Source organism: Dermacentor silvarum, chromosome 4 (assembly GCF_013339745.2).
Source record: "Dermacentor silvarum isolate Dsil-2018 chromosome 4, BIME_Dsil_1.4, whole genome shotgun sequence".
Lineage (NCBI taxonomy): Eukaryota > Metazoa > Arthropoda > Arachnida > Ixodida > Ixodidae > Dermacentor > Dermacentor silvarum.
Window position 1 is genome coordinate 230,462,190 of NC_051157.2, and position 12,243 is coordinate 230,474,432.

At 49.5% G+C, this 12,243-nt stretch overlaps 1 protein-coding gene across 1 annotated transcript in view; it reads left to right on the top strand.

Moving 5' to 3' along the window:
* The window catches only part of LOC119451039 (zinc finger protein 800-like), a 120,447-nt gene that overhangs the window by 16,608 nt on the left and 91,596 nt on the right, over positions 1-12,243 (top strand).

Here is a 12,243-nt window from a genome sequence, read left to right on the forward strand (position 1 = left end):
GTGAACGAATTGGTAGTTCAGTAGCATTCTGATGGAGACTTGCCGCACGGTAGTGGGGTACGTCGATAGCCTAGCAGCACTCGTGCTAGTTTTGTTTCGAGATCGTTCACCATAGAGTGCTTGAGAAGGCCATCCTTTATTGTGCGGACCGCGCGCTCTGCGAGACCATTAGATTGTGGGTGGTACGGCGCACTGTGTAGAAGAGTTATGTTGTTGGCAGTCATGAACTGGGAAAACTGCTGGCTTGCAAACTGAGGCCCGTTATCAGATACAACTGTTTGCGGCAAGCCAAAACGAGCGAACAATTCGCGAAGCCGCGCGATTGTGACTTCTGTGGTCGCCGACCTGACGGGAAGTGCCTCGATCCACTTGGTATGGGAGTCGACGACTATCAACAGCATGCGCCCCTCTATTGGTCCGGCATAGTCAATGTGAAGCCGTGCCCACTTGGTCCCCGTTTCTGGCCAACAGATAGGAGCCTGGCGATGAGGCATTGGCTGCGCTTGTACACAAGAGATGCACGAACGTGCAAGGCTTTCAATCTCACCATCCAACCCAGGCCACCAGAATAGCGTACGAGCCAGTCTTTTCATCGCACATGCACCCTGGTGGGACCGATGTAGCTCAGCGAGCATGGAGACTCGAGCTTTGCGGGGTACGACGATGCGATGACCCCAGTAGAGCAGGCCTTCTGCGCTTGACAGCTCCAGTCTTCTGCAAAAATAAGGTTGAAGGTGATTGTGACACGGTGACATGCGTTTAGGCCATCCATTAAGTACAAAGTGCTGCACAACGCTGAGGTCTTCATCTGCGTTCGTCAGCGCCCGTATGGCACCCGCTGGCACGCACGAGCTGTCAAGGTTCTCTGAAGACAGCACATATTCTGGTAAGGTGCCCGATTTGCAAGCATCTGGTATCGGCACAGGCAAGCGGCTGAGTGCGTCCGCGTTGGCATTTTCCTTGCCGGCCCTGTACTCGATGCGGTACTGATATTGGCTTAGAAGCAGAGCCCATCTCTGAATACGTGCCGACGCCATTGGGGGCACAGGTCGATCTTCTCGTAGAAGTCCCACTAGTGGTTGGTGGTCCGTGACCAATACAAATTCGCGGCCCAACAGGTAGTCTCGAAACTTTGTTACTCCGAACACCAGTGCGAGAGCTTCCTTCTCGAGCTGAGAATAATTCTTTTCGGCGTGTGTTAGCGTGCGTGAACGGAAGGCAATGGGCTTATCCAGTTTACCAATTCGGTGCGAAATTACGGCACCTAGACCAGAAGATGACGCATCACATTCCAAGCGCGCAGGTTGGTTGGGATCGAAATACGTCAGAACTGGCGAACTCAGGAGTGTTTGTTTAGCCTTGAGATACGAATTTTCCTGGGACGTTCCCCACTGCCATTTATGCTCTTTTTCAAGCAGAAGATACAGCGGGGCCAGCATCGTTGACATCTGTGGCAAGAACCGATGATAATAAGTCAACAGACCCAAAAACGAGCGCAGTTCGCTCACATTCGTAGGCCGTGGCGAGTCGCGTATTGCTGCTAGGTTCTTCTCAAGCGGATGCAAGCCGTCTTTGTCGATGCGATGGCCCAGGTAGACGATGGAGTCTTTGCAAAAATGGCATTTTTCGGCTTTCAGCTTGATACCATTCTCTTGAAGCCTGCGCAAAACGTCCCGGAGCACTGAGCCATTACCATCTTCACGTTCCGCTATCAAGACATCGTCCAAATACACTTGCACGGCTGGAAGGCCGGCCAGAACCGTTTCCATGCGCCGCTGAAAAATCGCGGGAGCCGAAGCAACTCCAAACGGAAGACGGTTATAACAGAACAAACCCTTGTGAGTGTTTATCACGGCCAACTTTCTCGCCTCCTCATCCAAAGGAAGTTGGTTATATGCATCCTTAAGGTCCAGTGTTGTGAAAGACGATCCCCCACGTAGTGACGCAAAAATGTCTTCAATGTTCGGTAAAGGGTACTGCTCAGTTATGCAGGCAGCATTGATTGTGGTTTTGAAATCGCCGCAGATGCGAAGGGACCCGTCTTTCTTCAGAACTGGTACGATTGGTGCCGCCCACTCAGAATGTGCTATGGGCGATAATATGCCTTGTTCCACTAAACGGTCCAGCTCCGTTTCCACTTTTTCACGAAGAGCATAAGGGATTGACCGCGCCTTATGGAACTTCGGTTGGGCGTCTTCTCTCATGTGGAATTTCACAGGTGGCCCCTGAATGTTTCCAAGCCCTGGCTCAAAAAGGACAGAAAACTCGGTCCTGAGGCTGTCGGGATCTGCTGACGTCGACTGAACCGTAGCGAGAAAACCGGACGGCAGAAGCGAAAACGCTTGAATTAAGTCCCTTCCGCAAAGGCTGGGGCCCGAACAACCTACAACAATCAGTGTGGCAGGTACAGCCTTTCCCGCAAAATGGGCTTGAAGGTGCAGTTCACCGACAATGGGTAGCTTGCCCAAGTAACAGCTGAGCGTGTGTTTGCATTTCGATAAGCGTGGCCAACTCAGACGGTGCTTTAGATACAGCTCCTGCGGAATGATAGAAAACGGTGATCCCGTGTCAATAATCATGTTCAAGGGCACTCCACCCCAGCGGATAACTCTGCGGAACGCCTGGAGCGAACATTTCTTTTCTCGTGATTCCTGCAATGTGAAGACTGTTGAAATATCGCTTTCCTCAGTTTCGGATACCGCGCTCTCATAATGAACTGCGGCGTTAGCGCTGCCATCGCGCCTACGACCAGCCCGGAGCCCCGATTGGGAGCGGCATTTCCTTGCGAAATGACCAGTTTTCCGACAGCGAAAACACTGCTCTCTTTTATGCGGACAGTCGCTTGCTTCGTGATCGTAGTTTCCGCAGCGTGCGCAATCAGTATGGATTTGCTTATCTTTGGTGAAAGATTGATATCGGCGTGATTTTCTCGCTACACTGCACACCGCTGCCTCATTATCAGGTCTGGTCATGGCGCTTACTTCGAGTGCGGCTGTCTCTGCCGCTGTGGCAATCATTTCGGCTTGGGCAAGTGTGAGCACAGTTCTTTCAAGCAGCGTCTGTTGCACCGCCCGATTTCTGATGCCACAAACAATGCGGTCCCGTAACATGCGGTCAAGGCTGGTGCCGAAGTTACACTTATCTGCAAGCTTGCGTAGCTCAACAACATAGTCCCGGACAGATTCGTTTGCGGCCTGGTCTCTTGCAAAGAACTTGTAACTTGCAGCAACCTCATTACACTTCGGCGCATAATGGTCATTTAGGAAGGTAAGTGCTTCCTTGTAACTCAGGTCATTTACTTTCCGGGGGGCGCTGTGTCCAGCCAGAATGCCTACAGTCTTCGTTGACAGTGTCGAAACCAAGTGCGCCCTTTTCTTATCATCTGTCTTAATATCATTCGCTTCAAAGAATGCTTCCAATCGAGTCAAGTAAATATCCCACTTATCTTGATTTTCGTCGAAAGTTGGGTTACCGAGGTTCGTAGCCAGGGCCATGACCGCCGACGCTCTGTACTCGATCACTTCAAGTAACCAGCAGGACTTCCAGAGCTTCCGAGACGCCTCTGTTGGTGGCGGGGGCTCCGCGGGGTGGTCACCCTCGTCGCCACTGTTGTAGCGGGTGACAGAGTGACGGAGACGGCCCAAGTGCAAACGCACGACAACCTTTATTTCAGAGAACGAAATATATATATATAGGCTACTTGCCTATGACGTAACACAAAAGAACCAATCATGTTTGACACGTGTTAGCCGAGCACTTCATATCACAAACGGAACAAGATGCTCGCCGCGCCGTTAGTAACCGGCTCCTAACAGAGGAAGTGTTGAGAATTGCTGAAAACCTGAACCTTGGCAATCTATTTCAACCATTTGAAAATAAGAATGCTTTCTTCGATTTCGTAGCCACCCTGCCTTGAAGTTTTTCGTTGGCTGTCACCTTGGTTTTCACTGCTTTGACCGGACGAGCGCCCATATCTAGATTATCCCAATTTTCAGTGAAAGTGGTGTAGGGGCTTCCGCTCTATTTTACGGTACTGGCAGACAGAGACAAGTGGCACGTGTAAGGTGAATATTTATAATTGAAAAAAGAAACCTGCAAGAAAACAGTGCAAAGCTAACAATATACAGCGCAGTCAATTCCACACATTCCCTGAAGTCCGCAGACATAATGTATTGGTAAGTTCAAAAAATTTACATTGAGTCTGCAGGTGTCACCTCGTTGCTGCTGCTTCTGATGAAAATTCGTTGAGCCCGCCCAATGCATCGTTGATTTGACGTTGCTGTCTCCACCATTTGTTCCACGGTTGATCTGGCCAGAAGAGCAGGACCTGAATCGCCCGGCTGACTCAGCTAGCCTGCGGATAGTAGCCGCAGGGACTCTCGGAAATGGTGCTGTCAGCCTGTAGCCGAGGTCTCCAGTGGGGCGCCTGCTCAGCTCATGGGTTACAGCTGTGGCAGCTGAAGCAAAGCCTCCACTTGATTGCCACAGTCCCCATGAGCCATCCGTCGCATCCATCCTCCAGCTCAGCTAGCCTGCGGATAGTAGCCACAAGGACTCTCGGAAATGGTGCCGTCAGCCTGTAGCTGAGGTCTCCGGTGGGGCGCCTGCTCAGCTCATGGGTTGCAGCTGTGGCAGCTGAAGCAAACAAAGCCTCCACTCGATTGCCGCCGTCTCCATGAGCCATCCGTCACATCCATCTTCCAGCTCCTTCTCCTGCTCAGCACCTTGAATGCAAATGTGCAGGAAATGAGGCTTACAATCGCCCGTTCAATTTAGCTGAACTTCAAGCATCTTCGAAGTGTCAGAAAAACTCTGCGCCAGTTAGCAATCGCATCATTTATGAAATTATCAACTACTGACACTCACAAACACTAAAAACACTATCACTTCGCAATGCTGTGTGGGCAACTGAGTACATTCCATCTGCCTGGAAAGAAGCTATTGTTATCCCCATACTTAAACAAGGTCAGTACCCGTCTCTAGCCAATTATTACAGGCCAATAGGTCTAACTCACCTCTAGCCAATAGCTATAAATGTTTGCGAAAACATATCTTTATCTTTCCCTGAAGCGCGTAGAAGACATGCACAGTTCTCAGGCACCAACTACGCCGATGCAGCTTGCTGGGGGGCAGGGCGGCATCTGGTTTCGACAGGATGTCAATACAGCCTTGCTGATCTGACCCTATCCCCCCCCGCCCCCTCTGAGCAGCCAGCAGCTGCTCTGAACAAATGTGCCGCTGATGCGTGGCTTGGAACTTCGAAAGTCTCACAGAAGAAGGATCAGCCAGAGAGAGAATAAACATCTTTATAAAGTAAATGAAGCTTTGGAGTGGCGTCCTCATTCCAGAATGCGTTGAGCTCTGGCCGCATCCTGGGCCCTCGCAATCAGCTGTTGCTGATCCTTGAGGTCGGAGCTGGCCAAGGCTCTCTCCCAAAGCTCATTGGTGTGGTAAGGGTTCACAGGATTTAGTGGTGCCTGTCTGCAACCGCCTACTACGTACCTGAGGGACTCGGGCTCTGCGCAGAAGCGACATTGGGGAGAGAATTGTGTAGGGGCTATGAGCTGATCAGAAGGATCAGCCACCTTGTCCTCCGGCTCCCAACTCCTTCAGTATTCCATCCAAGCCCATGAAGATGGGCTCACTTGACTTTAGGGAGCAATCTCAGGCCTCTTGGCCTCTCGTACAGAGACGAGGCCAAGATCTTCTAGCCTAACTGGTTAGGGAGGAACCATCCCCCTCTGATAAGCCTGTGGACCCCCACAGCTCTTCGCTAAAGCCTATGGAGGTAGCAGCTGGCCTCAGTGCCCAAAGAATGGCACCCCGCAGGGGCGTCTGCGCAAGCAGGCGTTTGGTGAGTTGCGCCACCACGTACCTGAGCACACGGGGGTTGGACCCTCCCACGCGTAGCCGTGCGTGGCTTAGCCGTGTCTGGGGAAAGGGGGATCCTGGAGGTTGAGCTAATGTCGGGTGTTTGGACCTTTAAGGCCCCCCGGCTGAGGCAACACACCTCTTTGGCCTCTGCTTCACATAGACGGCAACCCCGGACTGACCCACCCGGGGGAAATCGGCGGTCGCCTTTTCCTGTCCCCCTCTCCGATCTTTTTCTTCTCTATTTTTCTGTCCTCACTGTCCTGTCACCTCTTCTCTTCTGTTACTTCCACACTTTTCATAGGCGGCTTGGGTTAACCTTGTGTAGGTGCCCTCTCTTGGGTTTTTATATAAGGTTATAGCGGCAATGTACGGCTGGCGCCTGCAGCCTTACACGTTAAGTGCTGCAGCGTCCCCTTGTTGGACTCCGTGGTGGGTGGCTGCCATTGCTGCCGAACAACACTGAACTGTTATGGGAACGCCCGCTTTTCCTCGACTTCTTGATCGTGTCCCTCACAAGAGGGGACGCACTGATGAGATATTGAACATGTTCATGTAACCTAAAGACATTTTCCCACCATTTCAAGTAGTGCATAGTGAAAGAACAGAAAAACTAGCAAGAACCATATCCCCATTTGTAGTTGCAAAGAGCTTGATCAACACGCTAGGCCCTGGCTACAAGGTCACCAAAATGCCAAGCGGGGACCTTCTTCTTGAACTACGTGACAAAGAACAATACAATAGACTCGGCAAACTTGTTACTTTTGGTGATGTCCCAGTTACCGTTTCACCGCATCGGTCCATGAACACAGTACGGGGGGTAGTATCAGAAGCAGACCTCACCGACCTATCTGAAACCGAACTGTTGGAAGGATGGAAAGAGCAAAACGTCACGAATGTGAAGCGCATTGTTGTGAGACGGGGCAACAAAGAAATCCCCACGAAACATCTGATACTTACCTTTGAATTGAGCGAATTGCCACAAACCATTGAAACAGGCTACACAAAGATAGCTGTAAGACCTTACATACCAAACCCTAGGCGTTGCTACCAATGTCAAAGATTCGGCCATGGCTCGCAGAGCTGCCGTGGTCGACTCACCTGTGCTAAGTGTGTAGTACAAGGTCATGCCTCAGATAATTGCGAGGCCACACCTCACTGCGTTAATTGCGATGGTGAGCATCCAGCGTACTCCCGGTCTTGTCCAAGTTGGAAAAAAGAGAAGGAAATTATAACACTGAAAGTCCGTGAAAACATATCGTTCAGGGAAGCCCGCAAAAGGTGCTCGCCATTCCACACGACTACTTACGCTGATGCGGCGCGTCAAGGGGCAGCGTCGCAGCGGCTACTGCCACCTGCACAGCCCGCACGCAGCGAGCTGTCACTTGTGGCTCCTGCCCCCAGGGTGAAAGGCGCTAAGCCTACTCCACCCAACCAGCAAACAGGCCCGGTTACCCTAGGGTTGCCGGCACAACAACAGTCCTCGGTGGCAGCCTGCGCTACGCGTAGCGAACCCGCAGGCCCGCCAGCAGCTCCCACGGTGGGTGCAGTCAAGGCTGCCTCACCCTCACCGGCCCCTGCTGGCGCTAGCAACAGCCGGCGCAGCTCAGGCCCAAAGGCAGCCCCATCGACCTCAGGGCTGGTGGGCGCGAATGCCTCGTCCTTCGCGGGGAGACTTTCCCGCGAAACTTCTCGCTCGCAAGAGCGCGTGTCCGGCGCTTCACAAGAAGAAATGGACACCACACCCATCCCGACGGCGCATCAAGCGCCTAAGGAGCGGCGAGGTTCCCTCGACCGCTTCAGAAAGGACAAATCCCGCGTTACAGGGCCTGGAAAGGGCTCTGTAATCTAAGGCAACACTTCCTTTTTTTTAGTACACACAGCACCTATTTAATTTCAGTATGGATACACAAATCATACAATGGAACATCAGAGGCCTTCTTAGGAACCTCGATGATGTGCAAGAACTTCTCCACGAACACAATCCAAAAGTGCTGTGTGTACAGGAAACTCATTTAAAATCGACACATACAAACTTTCTCTGACAGTATGTTACGTTTCGTAAAGACCGTGATGATGCTCTCGCATCATCAGGCGGTGTTGCCATTCTAATTCACAAAAGCATAGCATGTAAATGTTTGCAGCTACAAACGCCCCTCGAAGCAGTGGCAGTTCGACTTGTTCTCTTAAACAGACTCATCACTATTTGCTCGCTTTACATACCCCCACATTACCAACTAAACAAACATGAATTTCAGTCATTTATAGACGAATTGCCAGAACCTTATCTTGTTCTTGGCGATTTTAATGCGCACAGCGGTCTGTCGGGCGACTCTCGCATTGATGCACGAGGCCGTCTAATTGAGGACTTCCTTTTCTCATCCGGTGTGTGTCTGTTAAACAAAAAAGAAGCTACATATTATTGTCTCGCAAACAATACCTTTTCCTCCATAGATCTCAGCATAGCTTCTCCATCCATACTACCTGAACTTGAATGGGAAGTTATAAAAAACCCTTATGGGAGCGACCATTTCCCAATACTGCTGAGAGCACAAAGACAATACGTATCTCCACCACTTGCCCCCCGGTGGAAGGTCGATGCAGCGAACTGGGAAAAATTCCAAACACTTACCAGTACGATCTCGTGGGCTGGCATGTCTTTGCTCGGAGTTGACGGTGCCGTCGAGTATTTTACTAAGTTCCTAATTGATGCAGCATCTAAGTGCATTCCCCAAACAACTGGACTTCCTAGCAAACCCCGTGTTCCGTGGTGGAATGAACAATGCCGGAACGCGCGTAGGCAGCAGAACAAAGCATGGAGGCAGTTTCGCGATTCTCCTACTGCTGAAAACCTTGTCAATTTCAAGAAAATTAAGTCCCAAGGTAGGAGAACGCGCAGACAAGCCAGGAGAGACAGCTGGCAAAAATTCTTATCAAGTATCAATTCATACACGGATGAGGCCAAGGTTTGGAACAGGGTCAATAGAGTAAGAGGACGACAAACACATCCACCTCCCCTGGTACACACGCAGCGAGACAACCTGGAGGACCAAGCGAACCATCTGGGTGCACATTTTCAACATGTGTCCAGTTCGTCGCACTATTCTCCAGCGTTTAAAAGATACAAATCAGCAATAGAAAAAGAAAAACTAGACCGAAAGAGCACCGGGAACGAGCCATACAACTTGCCTTTCTCTCTAGCAGAACTGCATGCATCACTCGCCTGCTGCAACCAATCTGCCCCAGGCTCTGACCGCATACTATATGAAATGTTGAAGAACCTGCCCTCTGAAACGAAAAAAACCCTTCTCTGTCTGTATAACTCCATATGGACCTCCGGCGAGATCCCCTCTGCCTGGAAAGAGGCCATAGTGATCCCTATCCTGAAGCAAGGCAAGGATCCATCGTCCGTATCGAGTTATCGGCCCATAGCTCTAACAAGCTGCATCTGCAAAGTCTTCGAGAAGATGATAAACCGCCGTCTGATACATTTCCTAGAATCAAATAAGCTGCTTGACCCATACCAATGTGGGTTTCGCGATGGCCGATCCACCACTGACCATCTGATACGCATAGAGGCTCAGATTCGAGAGGCTTTTGTCCACAAGCAATTCTTCCTTTCTGTTTTCCTCGATATGGAAAAAGCATACGACACCACGTGGCGGTTCGGAATACTGAGAGACCTCTCCCACTTTGGTATACGTGGTAATACGTTAAATGTGATTGAAAGTTATCTGCTGAATCGCACATTCCGTGTTCGAGTTGCCAAATGCATTATCACGACCTTTCGTGCAGGAAACTGGAGTGCCACAGGGTGGGGTGCTCAGTTGCACTCTCTTCATTATAAAAATGAATTCCTTGCGTCTATGCATCCCACGCAACATGTTTTATTCAACGTACAGCGATGATGTACAGATTGGATTTAAATCGTGCAACCTTGCTATCTGTGAGCGGCAAGTTCAGCTTGGTCTGAACAAGGTGGCTAAATGGGCAGACGAGAATGGGTTCTGCACAAATCCGCAAAAGAGCACCTGCGTCCTTTTTTCTAGAAAGAGAGGACTGCACCCCGAGCCCGACATTGACCTGCAAGGACAGCATCTACCTGTAAAAACGGAACATAAATTCTTAGGCATCATTCTTGACACAAAGCTAACATTCATACCACACCTAAAATATCTAAAAAACAAGTGCATGAAAACAATGAATATTTTAAAAGTGTTGTCACGCACTACATGGGGTAGTGACAAAAAGTGTTAAATTTGTATAAAAGCCTCATACGAACACGCTTAGATTACGGGGCCATAATTTATCAGTCAGCCACCCCAACCGCGTTGAAGATGCTGGACCCCGTCCACCATCTAGGTATTCGCCTCTCTACAGGTGCCTTTAGGGCAAGCCCTGTAGAAAGCCTTTACGTGGAATCCAATGAGTGGTCACTCCACTTGCAGAGGACCTACACAGCTTTCATGTATTTCCTCAGAGTGAACGCTGACAGTCAACATCCCACATATTCCACCGTAAATGATTTGTCCAGCTCCCACCTGTTTCATAACCGGCCTGCAGTAAGACAGCCCTTCTCGTTGCGTGTGAGAAGTTTGGCTGAGGAAATGGATGTCCGAGTCCTTGAACATCGTCTAATGACACCCACTCAGCAGGTCTCACCATGGCAATGGCAGATTGTAGACTGTGATTTGTCCTTTTTACATGTTACGAAGCACGCCCTGGTTACACACATTCGAATGCACTTCCTTGAACTGCAGCATAAATACTCCTGTCCGGAATTTTACACCGATGCATCAAAGTCTCATGCTGGCGTCTCTTATGCAGCGGTTGGCCCATCATTTTCAGATGCCGACGCCCTGCACCCACAAACGAGCATTTTTACAGCAGAGGCTTATGCAATACTGTCGGCTCTTAAACACATCAAGGACTCGAAAATACCAAAAGCAATCATCTACACAGACTCGCTGAGCGTAGTAAAAGCTTTAAAATCTCTTAAAAGGCACAAAAATCCAGTAATAGTATCGCTTTATTCATTCATATGTAGTATTTATGCGTCTGGGCAGCATGTTGTGGGGTGCTGGGTGCCAGGGCACCGAGACATCGAGGGAAATGTACTGGCAGACCAGCTTGCTACATCCATCGAGGTAAAAGCTGGCAACACATCTATGCCCGTCCCTGTACCCGATATGAAGTCATATCTACGTAAGAGACTTCGAGTCCACTGGCAACGTTTGTGGGACGGCCAGACTCATAACAAGCTCCATTTAATTAAGCCCCATTTAGGAAACTGGCCATCGACCACGAAATCTAGAAGAAATGATGTCCTTTTCTGTAGGCTCAGAATAGGACACACTTACAGCACGCTTAATTACCTGTTGTCTGGAGGCGAACCCCCAACCTGTACTAGATGTGGGGAAGCACTTACTGTACTTCATATCCTAGTACAGTGTCCACTAATAGAACCTGAAAGAAAAAAGCACTTTGTTCAAGCCTATAAAGAGAATATACCCCTTCACCCAGCAATGTTTTTACATAATGACCCGATATTTCCGCACGATTCAGTTTTAGCCTTTTTAACGACCTCGACATTTTGCAAGTTTTTCGTCCGAGAGATTCGTAGTGGCATCCTCTTTCAGAGGACGCTGCTGCGACAGCATATTTGAAATGCACTCTCCTCCAGGCCCTTGTGAGGCAGTAGTGCCTTGTATCTCTTACAACTTTTTTATACTATATTATATTCATTGCGCCCCTATCACGTCATTGTCATGGATCTTAGTATTTTTGTCTTTTACGCACCTTTAGTGCGCAGGATTTTAGGCCCCTTTACAGCCACCCTACACCTATCCACTGTCATTGATCATACCATTGCTCATTCAGTAAGTACACCACGTCTTGGCGCTCTTAGGCCATAGCTGGCCCTTGCGCCACAAAACAACATATATCATCATCATCAAAGAATGGCACGCTCCTGTCGAGCGTGGAAAAAAGACAGGCAGCGAGTAACTGCCGCAGGTATGCCTGTCCTTTAGTTTGAGTAGCACACACAGATCTCTTGCATTAATTTTTTTGTAATCCGCAATGGCTACACGAATAGCACAATGACTCAATCATATCCGAGCCCTCATATTGTTACGTTGCGAAACGCACTTGTTTAATAACTATTTCCACAAGACTTAAAATTCCTGAGCGCGCAGGTAGTTTTTTTCGTGTTTTCTTTTTCAAGCGTTCTTTTAAATAAATTTCAATTGTTAGACAGCGCTCATCCTGTGTCCTATCTCTGTGTATTTAGTTGTTTTTGCGCTGACCATTAAGTATGCATACCACTCGTAAATGTTGTTGGCAATAGGAGAGCGAGTAAATACACTTGGT